A 14,912-nucleotide genomic window follows, 5' to 3' on the forward strand; every position below is an offset into this window, starting at 1 on the left:
GCTTGAATCCCAGCTCAGCCATTTAGCTGGGCGCTTTCAGGTAAGTTACTTAACCTCTCTGTGCAGCCTCATTTAAACAGGGAAATGTATAATGTCCACTTTGCTACACGATTATAAAGAAAGTAGGAGATCGACAAGGCACCCAGCTCAGTGTCTCGTGTACAGTAGCTGCTCCAGAAGCTCCTCCTCTCACTTTCAACACAGAGAATAAACAGCCATTTGGAGTGAATCCATTTAGGATCTTGGAGCCAGGCCTGTCCTCCTTGGAATCTCACTCTCCTGACTTGAGGAGGCACAGGTCACTGGGCAGGGGTTGCCTTCTAAACGTCCTTTTCTCTAGAAGGAGGGCCCGAGTTGCAGAAACTGCCCCCAAACGAAGATGGCTGGAAGCCGTTCATTTAAATTGGAACGTTCCGAAGAATCTTTGGTTAACGAAGGACAATAAAAATAAACATGAACAGATGGGTTTCTTTATAATCCTTGCCCCAAAATTCACAATAAAATGCTAAAATTTGCCAAAAATTGATTTTAAAGCCTGGCTTGAAGGCAAATAGGAGGCATCTTGGTGTTACCATTTGGAGGTCACCCTCGTAAGAAGCGCTAGTGTAAAAGCCCTCTCATTGCCCGTGTAAAAAATAATAATAATAATTTCCTTTCATCCAGAAGCAGTTCCCTGGCTCTCCAGGAGGCCAAGGCTGTGCGTTGTTGTATGCATGACCGCCTACCCTTTAAAAATGCATGTATTTAACCAACCTGCTCCGTTCACATTGCCCACGCTGCCTTAATCTGTCTTTGGACAATCCTTAGCTCACCTTTCAGCTTCTTCCTCTGTATATCATTTGAATGTCCCTATTTATTTCTGGCTTGCTTCTGTGAACACCTTTGACTTTTAATTAAATCAAAGTTAATAACTTTGCACCCTAAGAAATCAGGAATGAGCTGCAAAACTACAATACCTTTGGAAAGTCCTTCTAAGATTTTTTTCTGAATTAATTGCTTGAGGGGAATCTTTTTGTTAGGACACATTAAGAATGTGTCACGTGTATAAGCGCAACATAGGCCCAGGGTAGATGAATATCATAACGGCCAGGACATCGTGCAGCAGGTATAACACAGAGGAGCTCTATGTCAACAGCAGGGGCTTTCTATCACATTTTATGTTATTACAAGTCAGCTTGGAGAAAAACTGGGAATTAATCGGGATAGCCATAAAGACAACTCTTGACACATCACGGCACATGCGGTACTCATTTTTTCCCAATTAGTCTTTTGAAATACTTGCTTTTGTTCCTCACTAATTTCTGGGTAATTGTCCACTTTGGAACTCTTACAAAGTGGGTAGGTATTTGAGAACCATGATGACCTGTGACCTTTGACCCAAGGTGATCTTTACTTGGGGGGGATCCATGAAAGATTGATTTGAGCAGAGCTGAGTTAGACAAACAAGCCATTCACATAACTCCAAATCCAGAGGCAAATCAGGTAAAAATGTTAGCAACCTCTGTGGCCTGGAATTTCCTGTCTCCATAGGCAGGAATGAGAATAATACTTGTCCTAACCTCTGCAAGGGTTGATGAAGGAGTTTCTGGATCTTCCCTTCAAATTATCCCCTAGAATAATCCAATGGCACATGCTAGGTCCCACCAATGGGTGAGCTGGCTTCTTGCCAAATACTTTTTAAAAGGAGCCTAAAGGGTGCCTTTTATATAATTTCGAGCAATAATTCTAAATACTTCCATTACAGGCACTCCTTTTTTTTTTTTTTTTTTTTTCCCAATCTTTCTTCCAAAGAACCCAAGTTTGGGGAAAATTTTTTTCTTTTAAAAAAACTGCACCATTTTAATGAATTTGTTTTCCCAGTCATCAAAACACAGGAAAATTGATATTGGAGTTTCTGACGGGACTGAGGTCCCTAGAGCTGCCACACAGAAAGGACATGATGACAACCAGAGGAAAACTGGTCGATGCTGTGCGCTCTGGGGAGGGGTCCCAAGTCAGGGCCTGATTGCCTCCACAGTGAGAAAGACTTTTAAGTGTTCTCTGCTCCTGTTACTGCCATTCCAGAAACCTCTGTTGTCATGGAAGAGCCCAGGCTGGGAACCACTGACACCTAAGTGTCACTCCCACCACCTCTGAGCCCACTGACCAGGCTGTGGGAGCCAGGTGGGTGGGAAAGAGGGTATAGGAGACCACACGCAGGCTTGTACTGTTTTCCTGGAGGTGTTTTTATTATAAGATGAAGAAGAAGAAGAAAAAAACCTTGACGACATTGATGAAAATTTTTAAACAGGAAAGCACTGATAGTAATCCTATTTTATTTTCTTCTCAATTATCTCCAAACTTTATCCACATGCACATACTCATTATCTGCAGATTCCTTATTTGTGAACTTGCTTCTTCACTGAAATGTATTTGTAACCCCCAAACCAATGCTTGCCACGCTTTCTTGGTCTTTCACAGACTTGCATAAAGTGGTGGAAAGGTTGTGTCGCCCACATTCACCTCCCAAGCCAGGGACAAATGTGGTGATGCCCTGCCTTCTTGTTTCAGCTCTCGTACTGTACCCGAGTGTCTATTTAGTGCCATGGTTTTCATATTGTTGTGTTTTCTGTTGATGATTTCACTGTCTAAAATGGTCCCCAGTTGTAGCACTGCCTAGTGTTCCTAAGCACGGGAAGGCTGTGATGTGCTTTACAGAAAAAATATGTGTTAGAAAAGCTCTCTTTGGGCATGAGCTCTAGCGCTATTTCCCATGAGTTCCATATTAAAGAACTAACAATATATGTAAATAAAGTGTCTTTAAACAGAAGCACACAAAAAATAAGGTTATGAATTTATCACTTGATGAAAATGTTGTAACCAGAGGCTCCACGGAACCTAACCACGTTTTTCTCTTCACGAGCCATGGTTCCTGCTCACTAATTCAATGTCCACAGTGACTTTATAGTAAACGTAACGACTGCAAATATCGAAAATCATCTGTACTCATGATTTCATTTCCAGCTTCTTTCAGTTACTATTATATCATAAACACTTGTCAATATCATTATATAATAACGTTCCTTTGTGTGGACAAACCATCATCCTCTTAACTATTCCCTTATTGTTGGGCCTTCAGGTTGTTTCCAATATTTCAACCTTATAGAAGAAGGTGCAGACAGTATATGGTGTGTGAGCTCCCCGAGGACACTTGCCATCTTCTCTGCATTCTCGGGACAGATCTCAGGGCTTGACATATAGTTCATCTCAAATGTTTGTTGAGTGAATGAATGACTCAGTGATGGTCAGGGACATCAGTCCAACATGGAAGGCCCTTAGCAGAAGTTCAATAAATACCTGTTGTTTGACACTTAACATTTGTTAATCTTCTTACACTGTTGGTGGGAATGTAAATTGCTGCAGCCACTATGGAGAACAGGATGGAACTTCCTTAAAAAACTAAAAATAAAGTTACCATATGATCCAGCAATTCCATTCTTGAGCATATATCTGGAAAAGACAAAAGCTATAATTCAAAAAGATGCATGCACTGCAATGTTCATGGCAACACTGTTACAACAGCCAAGACATGGAAGCAACCTAAATGTTCACCAACAGATGAATGGATAAAGAAGATGTGGTACATATATACAGTGGAATACTACTCAGCCATAAAAAAAGAAATAATGCCATTTGCAGCAACATGGATGGACCTAGAAATTATCATCTAAGAGTGAAATAAGTCAGACAGAGAAAGACAAATATCATATGATATCGCTTATATGTAGAACCTTAAAAAATGATACAAATGAACTTCTTTATAAAACAGAAACAGACTCACAAATATAGAAAACAGACTTATGGTTACCAAAGGGGAAAACAGAGGGAGGGATAAATTAGGAGTTTGGGATTAACAGATATACACGTCTATATATAAAATAGATAAACAAGGACTTACTGTCAAGCACAGGGAACTAAATTCAATATCTTATAATAACCTATGATATTACATATATAATATATGTATAACTGAATCACTTTGCTGTACACCGAAACTAACACAACATTGTAAATCAGCTATACTTCAATTAAAAAAAAAATCTGCTAACCACCTGCTATGTGCTATGTAGCTAACCCCAGGCCTGCATCTTTATTTTCATTGTATTGTTAACTTTGCATTACCTTCGTCCGTCAGTTCTATTAGCCTCATTTTACCAGTAAGGAAACTGGTACTTAAATAAGCAACATGTGCAAAGTCACACAGCTGACTGGAGCCACCATCCTGCTTCTAACCCAGGTCTCGGTTACACCCAGTGCCCTGCTCTTTCTGCCACACCAGGCCGAAGCCCTCGGTGTGTGCTGAGCCCTGCGGGCACAGCCTCTTGCTGTCACCAGATCAGGGTGAACAGGATCAGTCAGCATCCTGCAGGGCCCACAGGGTCACATAATCCCTCGGGCTCTGCTTTCTCCTCCCCTCCCCACAATTCTCCCACCTGAATTCCCCTTTCAGCTATAATCACACATGCCTGATGTGATGGCTGCTTCCATTTTCCGGTCTGGGCCCTGCCTTTATAGAGGTAATTGGTGGGCACTCAGGCTTCAAACCTGATCCCAGGTAAAATGAAACCCACAGCTGACTTGACTGTGCTGTGAGAGTGGACGTGGCAATGCACGCTGGGTAGAGGCTGCAGGGTTCCGGAGCTTTTCAAGGTAGGGGTCTTGATCTCCTCTTTTTATTTGGGGGTGATGGTGTTGAGGAGGATATTGGGCCTTTTCTTGACATTTATGAAAGAGGAGGTAAAGATGGAAATAAAGTTTGCTACATTTGATCTGCATTTCAAAAACAGGGGGAAAACATCCTGTAATCAAACACAATGGAAAAGAATATGAAAACAAATGTATATATCAAATACATAAAACTGAATCACTTTGCTATACACCAGAAACTAACACAACATTGTAAATCAACTATACTTCAATTTAAAACAATAAACTAAACAATCGAACAAAAAACAGAGAGATCCCCTTGACTGGTATCTCCCAGCCAGGGAAGGCTGTCTGGTACTAGGTATAACCCTCGGGTTGGTATTGATAACAGAATAGCTCAGATATGGTGGTGAGTCCCAAAGCAGGGGTAGGAGGCCTCTTGCAAATTCAGAGGCACCTTGATTAGCTTGTCAGTAACCTTCCTCATTTGCTATTGTACAAAGCGCTTATATAGCCATATGCTCTCTGTCTCCTGATACCATCAGGGAGGAATAGAGAAGGTGCTCCCTCCTCTGGGAACGGCCTTTCCCACTCACCTGTCTGGGGCGCCCACACTCAACCATCCTGCAAGACCCAGGGCAAATGGTTTTCCTTCTCTGAAGACTTCTCCGACAGAACTCCCCCAAGGTGGTCCCAGTGTCCCCTTTGCCACATGCTGCACCGTGTGAGCTCACTGTAACCAACACACTTTCCTGAAACATGAACTTATTATGTCTGTCTCTCCTGTGGGCAAAGGCTATGCCTTACCCATCTCTGGGTCCTCAGAACTGGTGCAGTATCTTCCGTGTAGAAAGGGTTCTGGAAGCACTGAATGAATAAGTGAGAGAAGACGGACATCAACTTCTTAAAAGGAAGTTGCAAAGTCTTCTTCCACATTTATTTAGGCACAAGCATACCTTGTTTTATTAGGCTTCACAGATAATGTATTTTTTACAAATTGAAGGTTTCGGGCAACCATATATGTAGCAAGTCTGTTGGCGCAATTTTGCGCACAATACTGGCTCACTTCATGTCTCTATGTCACATTTTGGTAAATCAGGTAATATTTAAAACTTTTTCATTATTATGATATTTGTTCTCGTGATCTGTAATCCGTAATCGTTGATGTAACTACTACAACTCACTGAAGGCTCAGATGACGGCTAGCAATTTTTCTCTAAATTCTTTTTTTAATTAATTAATTTATTTTTATTCATTGCTGCACGTGGGCTTTCTCTAGTTGCGGCAAGCGGGGGCCACTCTTCGTTGCGGTGCATGTGCTTCTCACTGCAGTGGCTTCTCTTGCTGTGGAGCATGGGCTCTAGGCACACGGGCTCCAGTAGTTGTGGCACACGGGCTCCAGTAGTTGTGACTCATGGGCTGTAGAGCACAGGCTCAGTAGTTGTGACACACAGGCTTAGTTGCTCCACGGCATGTGGGATCTTCCCGGACCAGGGCTCGAACCCGTGTCCCCTGCATTGGCAGGCAGATTCTTAACCACTGTGCCACCAGGGAAGTCCCATGGTTAGCATTTTTTAGCAACAAAGTATTTTTTTAACATCTTTATTGGACTATAATTGCTTTATGATGGTGTGTTAGATATACATGGTATATCTCTCCATCTGTTTGTATCATCTTTAGTTTCTTTCATCAATGTGTTATAGTTTTCTGCATAGAGGTCTTTTGTCTCCTTAGGTAGTTTTATTCCTAGGTATTTTATTCTTTTTGTTGCAATGGCAAATGGGGGTGTTTCCTTAATTTCTCTTTCAGATATTTCATCATTAGTGTATAGGAATGCAAGGGATTTCTGTGAATTAATTTTGTATCCTGCTATTTTACCAAATTCATTGATTAGTTCTAGTAGTTTCCCGGTAGCATCTTTAGGATTCTCTATGTATAGTATCGTGTCATCTGCAAACAGTGACAGTTTTACTTCTTCTTTTCCAATTTGGATTCCTTTTATTTCTTTTTCTTCTCTGATTGCTGTGGCTAAAACTTCCAAAACTATGTTGAATAAGAGTGGTGAGAGTGGACATCCTTGTCTCATTCCTGATCTTAAAGGAAATGCTTTCAGTTTTTCACCTTTGAGAATGATGTTGGCTGTGGGTTTGTCATATATGGCCTTTATTATGTTGAGGTAAGTTCCTTCTATGCCTACTTTCTGGAGGGTTTTTATCATAAATCGGTGTTGAATTTTGTCGAAAGCTTTTCCTGCATCTATTGAGATGATCATATGGTTTTTATCCTTCAATTTGTTAATATGGTGTATCACATTGATTTACAGATATTGAAGAATCCTTGCATTCCTGGGATAAACCCCACTTGATCATGCTGTATGATCCTTTTAATGTGCTGTTGGATTCTGTTTGCTAGTATTTTGTTGAGGATTTTTGCATATATGCTCATCAGTGATATTGGCCTGTAGTTTTCTTTTTTTGTGACATCTTTGTCTGGTTTTGGTATCAGAGTGATGGTGGCCTTTTAGAATGAGTGTGGAAGTGTTCCTCCCTCTGCTATATTTTGGAAGAGTTTGAGAAGGATAGGCGTTAGCTCTTCTCTAAATGTTTGATAGAATTCGCCTGTGAAGCCATCTGGTCCTGGGCTTTAGTTTGTTGGAAGATTTTAAATCACAGTTTCAATTTCAGTGCTTGTGATTGGTCTGTTTATATTTGCTGTTTCTTCCTGGTTCAGTCTCGGAAGGTTGTGCTTTTCTAAGGATTTCTCAATTTCTTCCAGGTTGTCCATTTTATTGGCATATATTTGCTTGTAGTAATCTCTCATGATCCTTTGTATTTCTGCAGTGTCAGTTGTTACTTCTCCTTTTTCATTTCTAATTCTGTTGATTTGAGTCTTCTCCCTTTTTTTCTTGATGAGTCTGGCTAATGGTTTATGAATTTTGTTTATCTTCTCAAAGAACCAGCTTTTAGTTTTATTGATCTTTGCTATCGTTTCCTTCATTTCTTTTTCATGTATTTCTGACTTGATCTCTATGATTTCTTTCCTTCTGCTAACTTTGGGGTTGTTTTGTTCTTTTTTCTCTAATTGCTTTAGGTGTAAGATTAGGTTGTTCTTCTAGGTCCTTGTTAAACGTTTCTTATATTTTCTCCGTTCTATTTCCAAGATTTTGGATCATCTTTATTATCATTACTCTGAATTTTTTTTTCAGATAGACTGCCTATTTCCTCTTCATTTGTTTGGGTTTTTACCTTGCTCCTTCATCTGCTGTGTATTTCTCTATCTTCTCATTTTGATTAACTTACTGTGTTTGGGGTCTCCTTTTCACAGGCTGCAGGTTCATAATTCTCATTGTTTTTGGTGTCTGCCCCCAGTGGGTAATGTTGGTTCAGTGGGTTGTGTAGGCTTCCTGGTAGAGGTGACTGGTGACTGTGTTCTGATGGATGAGGCTGGATCTTGTCTTTCTGGTGGGCAGGACCATGTCCAGTGGTGTGTTTTGGGGTGTCTGTGAACTTATTATGATTTTAAGCAGCCTCTCTGCTAATGGGTGGGGTTGTGTTCCTGTGTTGCTCGTTGTTTGGCATAGGGTGTCCAGCACTGGAACTTGCTGGTCATTGAGTGGAGCTGGATCTTAGTGTTGAGACGGAGATCTCTGGGAGAGCTCTCACCGATTGGTATTACGAGGGGCCAGGAGGTCTCTGGTGGACCTATGTCCCGACCTCGGCTCTCACCTCAGAGGCTCAGGCCTGACAGCTGGTTGGCGCACCAAGACCCTGTCAGCCACACGACTGCTAGTGCTGGAGGGTCTCCTGCAGAGGTGGGGGGCAGCTGTGGCTCACCATGGGGACAAGGACACTGGCAGCAGAAGTTCTAGGAAGCCCTCCTTGGCATGAGCCCTCCCAGAGTCCACCATTAGCCCCACTAAAGAGCCTGTAGCCTCCAGTGCTGGGTCGCCTCAGGAATAAAGCATTTTTTAATTAAAGTCTGTACATTGTTTTTTTGACTTAATATTATTGCACACTTAATAGACTACAGTATAGTGTAAACGTAACTTTTATATGCATTGGGAAACCAAAAAATTTGTGTGACTTGCTTTATTGCGATATTTGATTTGTTTGTGGTAGTCTGGAGCTGAACCCACGACGTCTCCAAGGTATGACTGTACCTTAAAAATCCAGTGTTGTCGGGCTTCCCTAGTGGTGCAGTGGTTGAGAGTCCACCTGCCGATGCAGGGGACACAGGTTCGTGCCCCGGTCCGGGAAGATCCCACATGCCACGGAGCGGCTGGGCCCGTGAGCCATGGCTACTGAGCCTGCGTGTCCGGAGCCTGTGCTCCGCAACGGGAGAGGCCACAACAGTGAGAGGCCCGCGTACCGCAAAAAATAAAATAAAAATAAATAAAATTCAGTTTTGTCTTGAAACATGGAGTCTTTGAAGGGGACATTAGCTCTAACTTCTCCCAAAGTAAAAGAATCCTTTTTTCAATATCTCAGAAAAAAATAGTTGTTAAGTATTTCCCCAGGCACCCCCAGTGATGGTAAGCAGGGGGAATCATCCTAACTTTCTGTAGGCTCTCTGCCTTCCTCATCATCCAGGGCCCTGAGATTCTAGATGATGGAATAACAGTAGCAATCATGGTTTGCTATTAACAGTGTTCATTACCGCAGCCAATGTTTATTGAGCACTAAAATGCCTCATTTTATCCTCACATCAACCCAATAAAGTGGCATGATTATTTTCTTCACTTTATGGACAGGAAATTTGAGGCCCAGAGAAGTGAAATAATTTGCCCAAGGTCACAGAGCTAGTCAATTGCAGAGCTGGGATCACAACCCAGGCAATCTTGCTGTGGACCCCACATCCTGACTACCACACTCTGCCACCCAGTAGAAATGAGTGAATGACTTTTATGATGCCCAGGGTACCAGGTATTCTATTCGCCCTTTCCCAGATGTTAGCTCACCCACCAACATGGACCACCCTGTAACATACACAAGTGAAGGTCCCCATTTGACAGGTGAAGCACCATGCCACCCCCTCCATAGGGTAAGTGCCACAAGCGCCATACCTTGACTAGGACCACACTGAAGATGCTGCCTTATACACACAGAGACTGTGCTCAGAAAGTGCTTCTTTCTCGCTATACAGAAATGCCGGTTCAACAAATTCATTTGGGTCATGTTGATATACACCGAGAATGTCCAAGGAGTCTCTTTTCCTCTCTGGAGACCACAGCAGAACTCTGAGATCCTCTCCTGCTCTAGCAAAGGGTCCTATTTTTAGCTGAGGTCTAAGGAAGAAGAGAAGGGAAGACAGAGAGAAAGGGCAGGGAGGGGATGTAGTTGGTAGAATTACAGGAAGCATTTGGCTGCCAAATCCCCATATTTTAGAAATGGGCAGAGGAGAAGAGCCTAGAAAGAGCAGTAAAAGAAAAAACAGGAGGGGCTTCCCTGGTGGTGCAGTGGTTGAGAGTCTGCCTGCTTATGCAGGGGACACGGGTTCGAGCCCTGGTCTGGGAGGATCCCACATGCCATGGAGCAACTGGGCCCGTGAGCCACAACTACTGAGCCTGAGTGTCTGGAGCCTGTGCTCCGCAACAAGAGAGGCCGCAATAGTGAGAGGCCTGCGCACCGCAATGAAGAGTGGCCCCCGCTTGCCACAACTAGAGAAAGCCCTCACACAGAAATGAAGACCCAACACAGCCAAAATAAATTAATTAATTAATAAACTCCTACCCCCAACATCTAAAAAAAAAGAAAAAACAGGAGAAACCTATCAGAATCTCCTAAGTGATTCTAACCTATCAGAATCACCCCCCAAGATTCTGTTCTCGATTCCAGCAGGCAAAACATGTTATTCAGAGCACCCCTTCCCAGACACTCTAACACGAGCAGCTCTTAACTTCCAGGCAGCGGAGGGAACTGGTCGTGGACATCAGGATCTCAAAACTTCACAAGTGATGGATGCTGGTCTCCGCCTCCCAGCCTCCCCACTCAAAGCTCCTTTCCAGCTGCCCTCAGAGAAGTTGTCCAAAGAACACCAGGTGGGAGTGAAGGGGGGTTAGTCCCACTGACACACGGCCCTGTGGTTAGTGGAGGCTTGAAACTCACCTGGAGAGCAGGTGGGGTCAGCCTCACCTGGTGTGGGTGCTGAGGCCCAGCCTTCTGCAGCCTTGACACCAACTAGGGGACCTGCTTGGAGTCACCTGTGGTTTGGGCATCCTGCACAGCTCACCTCAGCACCACTGCTGGTTCAACACAAGTTGTCGGGACCCCCTGTGTGCAGCAGCCCCGGGGAGACCAGGGCCAGGAGGCACGTGACATGAAGCCCCACTGCTTCGGGCAAACTAAAGCTAAAACAAGAGGCAACCCTTACTCATTGCGCATTAGGGGGAGGCATGCACCCTCCCCGACAGGAGGAGTGAGCAGGGGAGACCCGGGGGCCCTCACCTCCCTAAAGAAGGAGGAAGATTACCTTTCAGCCCTTCCCTGGGCCAGCCTGGTCAGCTGGTGCGATCCACCATGTTCCCGAAGGTGACCTTGAACGCTCAAGGTCAGGCCGAGCGGCCTGACCTTGAACGCTCAAGGTCAGGCCGAGCGGCCTGCCACATCCAGAACTGGAGCGCCAGCCATTCTGTGGGTCTGATGGGATGAGGCAGCAAAGGGGAAAATGCCACGGCTCAGCTAGCCCCACTCGTTCTCAGGTGGGTCCTGAGGTGTAAACTCAGGGCGGGGCTGTGAGGATGCCGGACTGCGGCCGTGAGGCTAGGCCGTGCTCAACAGGCCGAACTCCTCGGTAGGAAAGCCAAGGCTGGGATCTCCATCAGTGCCTCCTGCATCTGCTTCCCAATCGGCCCCGACTCAGGGAGACACAGTTGTGCGGGGACCACCCCTCAAACACGTCTGCTACTATTTCAGCATCGGGAAGAACGACCCGGCCTGAATTTACACCCTACCCCCCAAACTCTAGTGTTCTCTCTGCCCAGGAGAGCCCCGGCTTCGAAGGCACGCGCTGCTCCTACATCAGGAGAAGGGACCCAGACAACAGACAGGTCACCCAACCTAGAAAGAGAGGGTTCCAGATCCAGCCTTTCCACTTCTGCTCTCAGCACCTCAGTCTGCTTATCCGGAAAACAAGGGTGAAAAGAGCAGGTTTGATGAAACACTTTGCAAATCATACTGTGAAGAATATTCTCCACCATCAGAGGGGGCCAGACCTGAGAGCACTGGGCCTGGCCGGGCCTTCCTTGGACCCTCCACTGTGAATCCTGGAGGACGGGGCAGGGGCATTGCCTGACTCCCAGGGAGGGCTCGTGCAGTGCGGAGAGGACTTGATTCCATCTATGAACCAGTGGGTCTCACTGTGGCCACGTACGTCTAACACCTTTCAGCTGGACAAGGCTGGCCGAGATGTCTTAGAATTCAGCAGGTGCCAAGGCACAGGTGAGATGTCTGACCTACGAGGCAGGGGACCCTCATTTCCCATTCAGAAGAGCTGAGAAGAGCTTCTCTGTTGAGAACAGAGAAGCCAACCAAGCTTCTTCAAAACTACAACTTCTCCCAGAGGAGAGAGTTCGCTGGGACCGGAGAGGATGTTCTCGGGGCCAGGTGAGTGAAGATCAGTGCTACTGCTCAGCCAGGAGAGGTAATAGAACAGAGGATGGGGCTTCGAGGGGCAGGTGCGGGCCTCTGGTTTTCAGAATCCATGATTGTCTCCTGCTCTGCTCCCCAACCCATGCGGCAGGCAGAGATAAATTTACGGCAATCAACAATGAAACTTCAACTTTCTAATGAACTCGGTGGCGGGCGCTTTCTATTTTTAACTGGCCCAATTTCTCAGTCACATCACATGACTCCTATTGTCTTGGCTGAGAATTATGAGAAGCCGAGAGAGAGAGAGAGAGAGAGAGAGAGAGAGAGAGAGAGAGAGAAGGGAGGGGAGAGAGAAAGAAATCGGGCCATATTTTCTAGATCAGGAATGACCTCTTTAGATGCACGCATATTTGCTATTTCATTTGAAATTGGTTAAGTAGCTTTAGAGAAAAATGATTTCTTACTACCTCTTTGCTAAGGAGAAACAAAAAGCTATAAAATGACCTCACTGGGGTCACATAGAAAGTTCTGAGCTAAATAAGAAGTGGTCTTGGAGAATATGTCAGTGTCCTAGGTTCGTTTAGCCTCAGGAGCCTCAGAAACTTTTGGTTTGGAGATGGGGTGGGTTCATCTTAATTTTTTACAATTCATATAAGATTTCACCTTATATTGGGCAGTCCTACAAGGCAGTGGAAACAACACTGCTTTAAGCTTGGAGAGAAGCGATGCTGGGCCTTTCTCCACCAGCACGGCCTGGCTCGGGCAAGTCTTGTCACATAGCTGTGCACCCCTTCCCATATTATGCCATCCCCTCAGTCTCTATATATGACATTTCCAGGGCAACTGTCAATGTCTTAAATGTAATATGTAACTCATAGCTCACCATCCTTGAGAGAAGGGGAAGAGATTGTTTCTCACCTGTTACACATGAAAGAAAGCCAAAGTGGTTCCCTAAAATTCATCAGTTTGGACAAATCAGCTAAACCACCCAGGACTCAGAATTACCCAAATTCAGTGTATCCTAAAAATCTGAAGTCTGAATGCCCTTGTCAGGAAGATGAATATCTGCTAAGAAACTACACCTTTGGCATATTAATCAGGCCCTAATTCAGGATCTACTATGTGGAAGCCCATGATCTCCAAACCGTGGACTGAGGTACCCAGAGGCCCACAGCAAAGTCTTAGGAGCGCAGAAGGGCATCTTACATTTTTGGAGCAATTCCTGACATTCATCAGTCCACACACAAGCCATGAGTTCGAGGTTTTTGGTGTTTCAGCATTAGATTGTGTTCCATTCCTTTCGAGGACGCCAAATCCTCGCGAAGCTGGGATTGGGGTGGCTTCGGTGATAACAAGCACAGGCGGTGAGAAGATGGATGTGGAACAGGAAGTAAAGGTGATGGTGTCCAATCAGACCCCAAGATCTGAGAAGTTGTGTTGGCACCTCCCACATCCTGTTAGCTGTCATTATCTAAGAGTGAAATTCAAAACAGTACTTTTCTTTCACTTGATGGGAATTATTCAAAGGGCAACTAATTTGTGAGGAGATAAATAATTATTAAGTCGTTGGATATAACTACTTAATAAACAGAACTGTTAGGTATTTCTCCTGGCCTAGGGGCACCATGAACCAAATTGGTTTGGGAAACTTCTGGTTTAATTCTACAACCCTATCAGGTGATCTGTCAGCTTCTTACTAATAAAGTTATATTAGAACACAGTGGTAATGATTATGAACATTGTGGCCAATGGTATTTCCCTCAAAAAAACCACAGGAATATTTCTGATCCCACGTGTTTTTCTAGAATCTTGCCTCTCTTCTCATCAAAAGGTCGAGTTTAATTGTCCTTCTCTTTGACCATGAATCACGCTCAGTGACTTCCTTCTAATGAATGTTATGGGATAACAGCATGTACAAGCGATGCTGTGTGACTCTCAAGACCAGGTCAAAAAGGTGATGCAACTTCACCCTGACTCTTGAAATGCTCATCCTTGGAACCCAGCCACCATGCTGTGAGGGAGCCCAAGCAGCCCACATGGAGAGTGCACGTGGGGAAACCCATGTGGAGAGGAACCGAGCCCCGCCCCCAACAGCCAACAGCCAGTACCAACGGCCCATCATATGATAAAACAAGCCTTCAGATGATTCCAGCCCCAAATTTTGAGTCTGGAAGCCAAGGCCCCAGACATTGTGGAGCAAAAATAAGTCATCCCCTCTGTGCCCTGTTAGAATTCTTTACCCAGAGAATCAGTGAGCATAATAAATGGTTGTTTTAAACCTCTGACTTATGGGGTATTTTGTTATGCAGCTTTAGCTAACCAGAGCAAGTGTGATGGATGCTTATGAGATGCCTATCCAGCCCAGGAACTATCAGCTTCTCCACCTCTCCTCCTGAACTCCCTCTACATGACCATAGGGAGAAGGTCCACCACATCTTGCTTGTACAAGGTAACTCCACCCCTCTGGCCACAGATAATGATTGGATTAGGAGTAATAACCTGACCAAGTTGGGCCAATCCAGGTCCCATCTCAGGAATTTGGAATTGAGGGAGAAAAACAGAGAGAGATGGATTCTCCTGCTGTGACTGGGTCCTGTGACATGTAAATCCAGGAGCTTTGGGGCAGCCCTCTTCTATGCC

The sequence above is a fragment of the Hyperoodon ampullatus genome (assembly GCF_949752795.1).
Source record: "Hyperoodon ampullatus genome assembly, chromosome: 15".
NCBI lineage: Eukaryota > Metazoa > Chordata > Mammalia > Artiodactyla > Ziphiidae > Hyperoodon > Hyperoodon ampullatus.